Source organism: Parasteatoda tepidariorum, chromosome X1 (assembly GCF_043381705.1).
Source record: "Parasteatoda tepidariorum isolate YZ-2023 chromosome X1, CAS_Ptep_4.0, whole genome shotgun sequence".
In the NCBI taxonomy this organism is placed as follows: domain Eukaryota; kingdom Metazoa; phylum Arthropoda; class Arachnida; order Araneae; family Theridiidae; genus Parasteatoda; species Parasteatoda tepidariorum.
Window position 1 is genome coordinate 317,564 of NC_092214.1, and position 13,146 is coordinate 330,709.

The following is a 13,146-nucleotide window of genomic DNA, read 5'->3' on the forward strand; positions in this document are numbered from 1 at the left end:
AGGATTCGTGAGAAGCTCATCATCAGGGATGTTTCCCAGACCGTCGCCAATAGCCCATTGTGCAGCTCTAGTGCGACGTAAATTAACAACAACAGCATACTCTTTTAACAGTATCGCAAGACTTCACTGAAATAAAGTGGTGAATCAAATAGCCCTTCGAAATATTTAGAAATAGTGGTGGATAAAAACCTAATAAATTGAATTAATTAAACCAAGAATTATTACACGTTAATTAACTACCACTCAGAAATATTTATTTGCTGTCCGGAGTAAGTTGGCATTTTTGCCTCGCTAAGCAGTCTGGAATTTTTTTTCTTGTTAATTTGTTACACTGAATTGCAGGTTGATTTGTTAATCGTGTGTGCTGTTCATGAACTTATTTGCTGATATTCCTTTTGTGTATTTCTAATCAATTGTCTTAATCGATATTACGAATTTCAAATCCAAATTTAATCCTTCAGATCGTATTTTCATCAATGTTTGCTGGAAGCTTTTCCAAGGAAACTCGTTCGTAAAAACAAAAAAAAAATAAATTGCGTATTTTATTTTTTATTTTTCGTGTAGACTTATACTACTTATACCAAATATTTTCCAAATACAAACATTACTTTACTTTAAACGCATTAAATTATAATTTTTTTTTCCGCTAACAATGCATTTTATTATAATTTCCCCCGACTTTTTGTCATAATTTCTAAGTAAGCTATAATTTTCAGCATTTTATTATTTCATGAACTGAAAAAAAAGAATGTGTGTTACTATACCTCAGTTTATAAGCTAAACACCACTCGTTTCAACTACAATATTTTTCAAAGATAACTTAATATTAGAAAAAAATATATATTTAATGATCCCTATCGAAAGTTTATAATTTTATGAGTCAAATGATTCAGGGAGGTTTGAAGATCTTTTGAAAGCTTTAGCAAATTAAGAATTGGTGAAAAAATTTATTCTCATCACTGTACAGGTTTATTGAAATCTACAGCGATGGACAAAATATAAATAAAGACGAACTGCGTCGTCTGAAGAAATGAATGTTTTGTATTGTTAACGCTTTATTTGTTAAGACATTTATGTGGCAATATTGCTGAAAATCAAGATATGATGTTTATGTCTCACTAGAGCTGCTGAATGGGTTATTAGTGACGGTATGGGTAGTCCGAAGATGACGCGATATCACAATTTTGATTCGCAGAGAGGATAGCTCTCTCTAGTCCGACGACCTAGCACTTTTCTACAGAACAGTTTAACGAGGATCACAATCTGTCTCTTCGTCGTCTGATCAAAGTGGTCACCCACCCAATCACTGTCCTCTACCAGTGATGCTAGACTACGGTAATCTATTAGGAATCGTCTTACGATCAGTCTATTGCGGGACTCCTATTGTGGAGAACTACATTTTATTAAAAAAAAAAGTGCAGCAAAAAAGAATAAACTAATGGATACAAATAAATTGATATCGTTAATTTATATAAATAACTGAAAATATCAGCAGTTGTTTTTATAAGATATGATATAAATTTATAACAGCGTTACGTTGACAGGAAGTCTTTACAGTTTAAAATTCATCGACTGAGGGTCTGGAAGACCAGGAAGCTAATTTATAATCCAGCGGCCTTTCGAGATTTTCTTCCTGGCTGCAATTATAATGCAACCTTTTATTTCTTCTAAAATATGTTACCTAAACTGAAAAAAAGTTTTCTCTTTTTTAAGGAAATGACAAACTGATGAAATCGATAAAAGCCGCTGATTGGAAAATCTAGATTCGTAATGATTGTGGTTAGTCAAAATAGTGTGGTTGAATAAAGCACAAAGAAAAGCTTAGAAGTGGACATACTATAGTTTCGGGTCTATAGAACCGGTTTTTAAGCCCTTTTTTTTAGATACAAAAGATTAGAAATGAAGTTCAATAACAGTTAAAAAGCACATATTCGAATTGCTTGTTTCGTAGTAATATTATATTAAAAATATCGAATTTTTTTTTAAAGCAACAAGTACCAAAAAATAGACTGAAAAATAAACTGACGATGGTTTAAATAAATGGCGCCAAAGGTTAGGATTAAAACGCAGAATTTTATAGCATTGGTTAAAAAATATCACAATTTTTAAAACCCCGTGGAAAAGCGTACTAATGACTGTTGGAAAAAACTTTTAGATTAGCGAAGAAATTAGAGCAAATAAAGCTCACATTTAAATGTAGGATACGAATGATTCCTACATGCTTCAAATTACTTAATTGAAAAATTATGTTTAACAACACTTTAATGATGGGGATTTCTGAGGATGTGACGAAGTGTCAAAACAATTCTTAGTTATCCTTTCGAATCACAGGATGATGGGGCAAGTAGTAGATAGGTTTCTCAGTTTTATCAGCGACAGTTTCAACAATTCCTAATCTTAAATATTCTTCTATAACTTCATTATAATCTGAGTACAAGTGGGGATCTTTAATGCATCTACTAATCAAGGAACGTAATCTTTTTTCAGCATTAAAATAATTGTGATTCAAATTAACACTATCGTGTTTCCAAGGAACTTCATACCTGTTATCTTTAATGTTTAAATTTGACCTTAAATTTTGATAGGTTTCATTATTGGAAATACTTTTATTAGAAGTTTCATCCCTTATGCCGATCGATTCCAGTTCCCAAAGGGATTTAATCTAATTTGGTGTTCAATTATCATCTTCCATGTCCTTACAAATAATGGCATTCAAAACATTAACTGGTGTTGATTCATTTATTAAGAGGGTTTGAGAAACCGGACCCCGAACAGCCCATCCCATATGAGTTTCTATTAACATTATAGAACTACTTAAGCGTTTCGTTTTTCCAGTCACTATTTTCCAAAAGTTATTAAACGTAAAAAGTTATTAACTATTAAAATATCTATTTTTTGTGGATGATCATCACAGTCTGAAAGTTTAATGTTTAAAGAATCAATTTGCTTAATGAATTCTTTACTAGAAGCTTCAATGAATGCACCACATATTTCGGGTGATTCTAAAGCATCAATCCAAATTTTTTCGTATCATCAACGTTACACAAATTAAATCGAAATTTAGATCTAACATAGTTAATTGAATCAGTGCTGCCAAATGTATGTTAATAGTTTCTTTTCCAACTATGCGTAAATTTAAATTACTGCAAACTTGTCCATGAATAAATGTTCTTTCACTGCCTGAATCTAATAAACATCGAACTGGGTTCTCATTAGGGGTAACAACAACAGCTTTAAATGTTGACATAAAAATAGTTTTATCGTTTGTTTCATTTTTAAGAACAATAATGACAGAAGTAACAACAGTATTTGTATCAATAACGCTAGTTTGGAAATTATTATTGTCTGTAGAATCAATTTTATCACATAAACCCTTTCTACGTTTTTTACTATGGCAATTAGTACATTCTACATTTGAATGTAGCAAGAAAAACATCTTCCTTTCTGTTTTAACAAATTTTGCTTTTGATTTAAATTATAGTACTTGCAATTATCAGATACATGATTTCCTAATTTTTCACAAGAAATACAAAATTTCTCAGTCGTAGCATTCAAAATGGCAATACTTTGTCTTTTATCTTTATTATCAAGAGAACGATTAAATTTATTCAACTTATGTTCTTGCTGTTCAAATTTTTATTTTATTTTATTATTTTCACATTGCGTTTCCGACAAAAGCTATACTCGCTCAAGTGATTCAACTTCTGTTTTCAAAAATGTTAATAAATCGCTGATTTTATTTTTATCCGAACTGTGATTTCGCGTAAATAATAAAATATCATTCGGAAGTGCCTTGATCAAAATCGGAAACAAAAGTGTTCCATAGATATCTGGTTCAATACCAAGGTTTTTCAATGAATTAATTTGTAAATCTCAAATATCATAAATATTCCTCATCGAATTCAAATTCACATCTCTAGAACTGCGACATGGCGCCATAGGCAACAGCGTAGACATATGTCTGTCTATAATCAAATCCTTACGCCCGAACTTTTCTTCTAATATTTCAATTGCTGAGTCAAAATTTTCATCAGTAGTCAATAAACCATCGATCACTTTTTCGCCATCTGGTTAAATACGAGTTTTTCTATTTCAGACAATGAATTATTTTCATGAATGGAAATCTTAAATCTTGCCCGAAATTCAGGCCATTTAATTATACCACCATCAAACTGTTCAATTATTAAGTGGGACAATTTAATGTTATTGGATTTCGTTTCGTTATTAATGTTTATGGATGAGGCGTTATTAGATACCAATTGCGTAGAGGTTAGTTTTGTTTTAGCTATATTTAATTTATTCTTACACAGTAATATTTTCTCTTTATAATTTTCGACGGAAGTTAATTCCTTTTCCAAATCTTCGGTTTTCGTTAAATCAAAGATTTTTGTATTCAGTTCATTAAAGTCTTTTTCAGATAATAAATCTAAACAATCAATGTCCTCAACCTTTAAGTCAGTATTAACTAACATAGTTTCAATTTTATTTATGAGTTTAGTAACAGCTGTTCTGTTTATACTTCTAGCAGCAGTATATTTTTCAATTTTATAACAATGTCCAATATTTTTACTAACAAGTAAATCAAAAGTTTTCGCTCTCCTTTACATTCGGTTTCTCGGGTTTCTTGCACCATAGTAAAATTTAAATTTTCAACGTATGTCGGATTTTGTAATAGCCTGTTTTCGATAGAATGTGATTATATTTTATTTTTATTTCGGTTTCTCAATAATTGTTGCAATTCAATACTATACATACGTATGCATAGATTTGGAATATCAATTTCAGGAATGTTAGGGATATTTATCAATATTTTTAATATATATTTTATAATAATACGAATACGTAGTCAACATTTTTAAGCATCTTAAAATTTCTCAACATATCTTATATATCGTCTTAGTCTTAAAATATTATTTTTTTTATTTATATGTCCCCGCTTGTTTCGCAGAACTATTTTACCAACTATTTAATTAAATTTTAGCAATTTTAAAAATCTTATTCGTTATATTTTTTCTTCAATATACTAATAAATTTTTTAAGTACTTCAATTTAGGTTTTCCTTTAAAGTAAAATTCCTTCTTAAATTATTGCCAAGTTCTAATTAAAAGAAAATTTAGAATTATTGCCTGCTAGCTGAGAATTAAATCTTGTGAAGAAATTAAATTATCCTGCTGTTTAAAATTATTCAATGCAAAACAGCTTACTATTTGCTAAACATACTGTTTCTTAGAAATACGAAGATTGTCTTTTCGTTACTTGTAACTTCAACGTAATCTAAAATGTTTTATACGTCATTGTAAGGACTATAAAAAAACACTAAGAGCTGCCGAATACGTCAAAATCGTCTTAAAATATCTCAGTATCTTATGTTGTCCTAACATCTTTAATTTGAAATTAAATTTTTAATTACTTGGCCACGTGTGATTCGCAGAATTATTCAACTAATTATTTCATCAGATTTTTTACTCTTTCTTTATGCTAAAACATAGATTTTTTTCAGATAAACTTTTTTGTTCAACTTTTATTGGTACTTAAAAGTTTTCCTTTAAATTAACACTCGCTGTAAGTAATTGCTAAATTTTCTTCCGAGTCTCAGAACTATAACCAGTCAGCTGATAAGAATTTAAAAATATTTTCTATGTTAAAATTAAGCAGCGCAAAATGGACTGATCATAATAAATAAGTGCACCCTTTTCTCTAAGATTGAACAAAGAAATTATTTATTTACTTTTGTATATAGTCAATAATAAAGTAAGTTATGTAAATTTGATTTTATTATGAAATCTTCGTATAAAGGAAGTAAAAACAACGTAAAAAACAGGAATAATTTCAGGAAAAAAGTTCATAGATTCAAATTTTAAAAGCTCAGAGAATCAGAAAAAATTTATAGATTCAAATTTTCTTTTCAAGGGAGATTAAAAAGAAAAAAATCTTAGTTTTTTGTCCGAAATCCGCTGAAAAATTGTGTATTGCTTGAGAAACTTCACGATATTTTCCATTAACTATTAATAAATAAACCTCTCCGAGCAATCACAGAACATTATTTCAATTTTTTCAATTGTCTGAACTTAGTTGCTTAGCAATGGAGTAAAATTGGTATTCCTCTCTTGAATTAGTCTATGGGTTATCTTAAAATATTCATTCATGGCGGCGACTTTGCTTGGTCGTTTTTTGGGACTATCGCCAAATATATGTAACTTATTATCCCTCCAATTTATGATCCAATCTTTTCGAACTTCTATCTGCCCCCCTGTTTTGAAGGTCAAGAATCCAAATATGGAAAAAATGTTTATTTAGAAAAAGTGCGTTTTTGTGTCTGATTTCGTAACTTAATTAATAGTTAGCACTAATTAGAATGTTTGAAGTCATCCCCAGAAACCATTAAGATTGACACTTAGTATGTGAAATTCCGATCATTAGAAAGAACAGGGTGGCCACCCACCTGGAAAACCTTGAAAACCTGGAATTATCAGGGAATTTTTTAATACTGGAAAAAAACTTGAAAAAATCAGGGAAATTTGGATAAAAACCTGGAAAAATCAGGGAATTTTAAAGAAAAGCTGGAAATTTTTTTCTTAGATATTTTTTTAATTTCACTAATTTAAATTATTTACTAATTTTCTTAATTTAAATTATTTCATCCATTATACCCACATTTTTTAGACGGAAATGTGTCTCCAAGCAGTTAAAATGTTATCAACTTAACTATACTTTGCTTGCATCAAAATTTGCTCCATTATACCAGAATGCCGAATAAAATTCTCCCATAGTTGCTAAACAAATGTAGAAATCTTTGATCTCTATGGAGACTATGCGACTGCGCAATTTAGGAAACGCAAAGATTGTGGTGGACGTGGAAGAAGGGGTTAGGATATTTGCTTCTATTTTTAAATTCAGTCCGTGGGCAAACTTGAGCCATTTATGGCTCAAGTTTGCTTCGATGCTTTAGTGGTAATTTTTTTCTACTTTGACAAAATGAGTCAAAATGTCTTTGCACTTCAACTTCATAAAAATATCCAAAGATTAGTAGGGTATAATTAATAATAGATTTTATATTGCACTCTTTCTCTGAAAGCTTTTGTACTCCCATTCAAAGAAATCTGTAAATTATTTTTTTTCACCAAACCAACAAATCAGTTTTTTTACAATTGCTAACATCAATGTTTGTCTACAAATTGTTGCATTAATGCTAATTTTTTCTATTTCATTTTTACCTTTTATGATATATTTTAATTTAAAAGAGAAGTATTTTTTTAGAACTAACTATATATTAATATTTAATTTTACTGCTTGTTGATAAATATTTGATTTTTAATTCAAAATTTGAATTATATAGTTATCAGTAAAAAGCTGACAAAGACTAAGGAATGTATAGGAATCATAAAAAATTATGTATAAACATAAAATATAATTTTTTTTTATTCGTACGTGTTTAGTCGGAAGTAGGCAAACGAAACTTATGTGTTTTGTTCTGCGCTGTACAAGATTCTTGTTGTTAAAACAAAAACAATTAACTATACTAAACTAAAAAACTGTGTGTTTAGATTGGAATTCTTTAAATGTTTTAATTTCAAATAAGGAAAAAAATCAAAAAAGTATGAAATTTAAGGAATTTTTCTTTTCTTTTCTTTAGAGTATAGAACAAAAAATTACACAATTTTGCATTTGTGGCATTTATTTTTGTATTTTGAATCTCTGAAAATAAAAATGCTAATTCAGAACAACATTATTTAAAAATTTGTCTTGATATATTGGTTTAAAGAAAATGTTATCAATGAATTTTATTAAAACACTGGTAAGATAAAATACAGTATAATGTAGTATACAGTACAGCTTTATATTGAAGTGTAATTACAGTGACTCACAAAAGTGTTGGTACACTTATGACTTTCAATGAAATAAGACTATCCATTAATTAAAATGAATATTTCAGAATGGATATTTAAAAATAAAAAATGTATTCTAATCTTAACAAAACTGTATGGAATATTTTAAAAACGAAGGAAAAGTTTATTTTGAAGAAATCAATCATCAAAAAGTGACAAAAACTTTAGCCCACAAAAGCCATTGTACACTTTCAAAGAAAAAACAAAAACTCTGTCTTAGTAAATATTCTAATTTTTCATTAAATTAAAATTTAGTAGTTTCCTTTCTCATCTACTATAGCTTTTATAAGCCAGTAAATATAAAGTAATTTTTTTTTGTCGGGAGAAATTTGTTCGGAATATTTTTAAAAAAATTTTACAGAAATTTTTGCAACACTCTACTGCGAATTTATGAATTTTTCCACAAATTTTATAATTTTAATCTCTGATATGAAGTCCTCCTTTTATGCATTTTATCACGTATTGCATAGTGCATACCTCTTATGATGACAAATAATCAAATTTTGTCTATTGTTTTATTAAGACCACGAGCCGTTTTTAAATAATAAAATATTACGGAGTTAGTACGCAAAAATTAAAATATAATTTTGCTATCATAAGTTTGATACTAAATTGCAAAAAAATAAATAAAAAATTAAATGAATAATAATTAAATAAAAATAAAGCAATTGAAGATAATTCTGAAATCCGAAAACATTTAACTGTCCGATGGCTTTCGTGGGGTAAAATTTTTGTTACTATTTGATTATTGATATCTTAAAAATTAACTTTTGCTTTGTTTTTAAAATATTCCATGCAGTTTTGATAATAATAGATTACTCTTATTATCAAATACCCATTGTTAAGTATTCATTTTAATAAATGAATTTTTATTTCCTATTTCAATCAAAGTTATAAATGAGGGAACACTTATGGGAGCCACAGTAAATATAAAAATTTATTGATATATAATCACCTGAAACGGTTTTCCTTTACTTAATGAAAATATATTAAACAATACTTAAACAAGGTTTTATTGGTCATTCTGTTTTTGCCATTTTGTAGGTACACTTTGAGCAAATACTACTTAAAGTAACACATTAAATTCAATAAAAACAATTAAAATTATTCAATAAAAACAATATATTCTGCAAGCTAAACATATTATTTTCTCCACGTCTTAATTTTTTAAAAATTAATGTTGTACCAAAACATTAAAAAACAAATTCTTGTCAAAAAATTTTTTTTTTCAAGATATGTTAAAAAAAATGACTTGTTGAATTAAATATTTTATAATAACGACACTTTTCTTGTACATGTCCTACACTTTATAAGCAAAAAAACACGGACCTGGAAATTTTAAAATTTTTACCTGGAAAACCTGGAAATATCAGGGAAATTTGAAATCTGATTTGAGTGGCCACCCTGAAAGAAAGTTATTCAGGGAGATAGCTTTTTTTCGCTCTGTATAATACTTAAAAATACTCTATCCTTAATTTTCTCTTTAAATATTGATAATAGTCAAATAAAAACTTCATTTGCTTTCGAAAAAATGTTTTTCAAAAGTAAGTACCTATTTTCATGCCTCGCTTCACGTAAATGATGAAAATATATCAAACGCAAAAATGAAAATAAAGTTGAGAAAAGAAAAACCACTTTAGCAGAGCCACTTTGGTAAACCATGACAATAGGCTCTCGTTGATTTGGCAACTCATCTTGATGCTGTGGAACACTGTTTCATTCATACCTGCCCTGATTTGACTTTATTTGCAAAGTTTTTTGTTGGATTTCATCACCTCTGAATAGTGCTCGCTCAGAACCTGATCTTCTTAATCAGTACCTTCCCATGACTACTGCTGCCAACAATCATGTACAATGGATAAATTTCTCCACAATATCGCGGAAGGAAAATCCACCCTCACAATGCCCTATCACACGACCACGTTAAAAGTCAGTGAGCTGTTTCTTCATCTTCTTACAGGCATTCTTGACTTACATCAACTCAAGTATGCCAAAAATGAACGAAAAATAACGCTTACGAACAGTAGAACAAGTAGAACACGTATTTAAAGCAACCTTGATTTGAATGTTCACAGTGGCACTACCAAACTTATGCGCCCATTGCGAAATTTAAATAGACATCATATTTTAGTTGTAGAAACAAGCCCGCCAAATTTATCTGGCACAAGTTGGGATTTTTTTTTAAGTCAGTGTATTTCCTGTTTCAAACATGCTTGTTTTCCTTATTAGCCTCTTGAGAATGAGCGCCTTTATTTGAGCGCTTGAAATGTCTACTTTTTCCATCTGACTGCAAGCAAATGAAATTCTTATGGCATCTTACACTAAGAATTTAGAAAACTTTGTTAAGGTATATTATTTTCAGCATAAAAATTCTGCTTGAATATAGGTTTATATAATGCAAATAAAATAACCATTTAACAGTTATAATATATGGGTCATTCTCACAAAAACAGTCATTTTCATGTCCCCAGTATATTTTATGTTTGTTTTACAGCTTACGAAGAAAAAAAATTCAGGGAAAGTGTCCTTCAGAATGCAAGCTAACAAAAGAATAAAAATAAAATTATCAATTTTTATTTTTTATTTATTTTAGGTAATTAAAATATACCAATATGTCATTCCCTCACTTGTCCCCACTGCTGATTTAAAAAAAGAAAAAAATTGTTTCTGAAATAAAAATTTTTTTTTTACAAATTCGTGTTTTTTATTTCAGAATACTGAAATATAGAATTCAGAAAATCAATTTTAAATTTAATTTCTGATAAAAATATTAACACAGCACTATTTTAAACTTTGTCCCCAGTGTTTCGCGTCATTCCCTCACAACAATGTTCTTATCACCTGCAATCTTCTTAGAATAAAAATATTTTAATAAAAACTTCAGAAGTTAACAACTGGCATCATAGAACAAAATTGCAGTATGTTTCCATCTTCAACTTAAAGAAGCTTTGCTGTGGAATAAATTTGAATGAATCAAACCAGGTAAAATTTTTTACATTTGTCATTCCCTCATGTCATTTTTTAGAGTAAAATAAAATACAACTTCATCGAGAAAGTGGATAATTATATGTTGCTTTCTTGTATGAATATAATTGTATGTGATTGACTTCAGAAATTAATTAGGCCTAACTGTTATTTTTAAATTTTATTGAATTCGTCATTCCCTCACTAGTGTATAAAGTGAGGGAATGACGCTGAAGTGAGGGAATGATTCAAGATGAGTATATTATTAAATTTTTTTTTGTTCAATCGTGCCAGCCAATTTTATTTCCCAAACCTGTAAAAACTATTAAATATATAAGACTAAATTATAATAAATATTAGATATACTTAGTATGTTATCATTTTCAAACTTTAGGTAGATGTAACTTAGATAAAAACATGTATTAAAATAAAATATCATTCCCTCACTATTAGTGTCATTCCCTCACTTTTTAAATAGTGAAAATAATTAATTTACTTATTAATTAATTTGAAAAATAAATTAAAAAATTAATAAATTAATTTATTAAATTAATTAATTTATTTATTAAATTAATTAATTAATTATTAATTATTATAAATTAATTAATTATAAATTAATTATTTAAAAAATTAATTAATTTAAATATTAAGTATAATTTATAGGATATATACTTTCTTTATAATGTCATTACATATTTCTATTAATATAAAAAGTTTCAGAGCTTTTTATTCACTTTACTTTTTTGGGATTTTATGAACTGAAAAATGACAGTTTTCGTGAGAATGACCCATATAAGCAAGATAGTGTGTTATCGCACTGTCAGGAAGTTTTGTATGTAAGAAAATTCATATATTATTTTCCTCAACTTTCCAGCTTTTTACGGGTTTCCATCAAATTTCTGATACGGATATCACACAAGAGAAAAATATGAGCTACCAAAAGCGAACTCGATCCTCAACTCTAAAGGCAGTTGCCGATAGGGTTGCTTAATTGCCCGAACAGTTGCTCGTAGCCGTTTTTTGTTCTTGCGAAGACTTTAGATATTCTCGTCTATTTCCTGATAATCCTTTAATATTGATGTCAACTATGGAGAATGGAAATGCAGAATCATTTGGTCAGATGGATGCTATGAAAATCTTATAAGCATTAGAAGTAAGTTTTATGAATTGTTTAATTTACTATTATCACAAATTTTGCTTTTCAGAACATTAGGCTTTTATTTAATGCATAGAATATTCCTTATTATTTCAACGCTTGTAATCTATAAATTCTTTAGGTTGTAAGTGAAAACTTTGTTACATTTTAAAAGAAGAAAACAATTATATTTAAAGAATAGTACTTGAATTGTTTTTAAGTATTTATTATTTATGATTTTAATTTAAAATTTGAGTAAAATTAAATAAAATAAAAATTAATGTATAATTTATTAAATTTAAATTTCTGGTTATAATTTATATGTTCATAGAATATAATTTAGGCTAATGCAATAAATGTAAAAGGGTAAATTTTAGTTAGTATTTTAGTATTTTGTAAGTATATCAAATTTTGACTTGGCAGTAACAATTTGCAATATGAACTATTCCATTTCAGCTAAAGCAATGTTCTATCCGCTGCATTCATAATTTTTAAGTATAGTTGTTTAAAATGAATAATGTACTTCATAAATGAATAGAACATATTTTAATTATTTTCGTTATAAAAACGTCTTTGATAAAACTTCTTAAACTGTTAGCCTTTTTAAATAAAAGCGATTGTTTACCATGAATAGTTTTCAATAACTGAACATTCGAAATCTTTTCATTAATTATCACTCAAAATTTATATATATAGTACTATCGATATTTCAAAGGGACGCCGACGAAATTTTTATCTTTTGAGATAAAAAATTCAGAACTAAATATGTTCTAAAAAGTTGAAAAATATATAGTAAAATATTTCTCTAAAAATTAGTCATGAAACGTGAGAATAACTACTAATAAGTACGGAATGGTAGTTTAATACTGGTCTAAATATAACAATGATAATTTTATTTTTAAGAGTCAAAAATAATTAAGCTTTAAATAGAAATGAATCAGTTTACAATAACATTGCAATTTTTCCGAAAAAATTCATTTTCTATTTCGAAAAAATTTCGTCATAACAAGGTTTGGAGAAGAAACTCTTCGACATAGGAATTGAAATTAACATTAAGTAAATATATAATAAGAGGAAAAGTATTTTTTGATATAACATGATAGCGTGAGTATACTATATATATATAAAATATTTACTTAATGGAAGTTGGTCTGCATAATT

The 13,146-nt window shown here is 27.9% G+C and overlaps 1 protein-coding gene across 2 annotated transcripts in view; it reads left to right on the top strand.

The window, feature by feature from the left end:
* Positions 1-13,146, top strand: part of LOC107455721 (ras-related and estrogen-regulated growth inhibitor) — a 64,907-nt gene that overhangs the window by 4,720 nt on the left and 47,041 nt on the right. The window contains exon 2 of one of the 2 annotated variants that reach the window (XM_016073389.3): positions 11,725-12,003. The exons of the other annotated variant lie outside the window; for it this stretch is intronic. The gene's annotated coding sequence lies outside the window, so the exon portion shown is untranslated. The remainder of the gene's footprint in view (positions 1-11,724; positions 12,004-13,146) is intronic. 2 annotated transcript variants of the gene reach the window in all.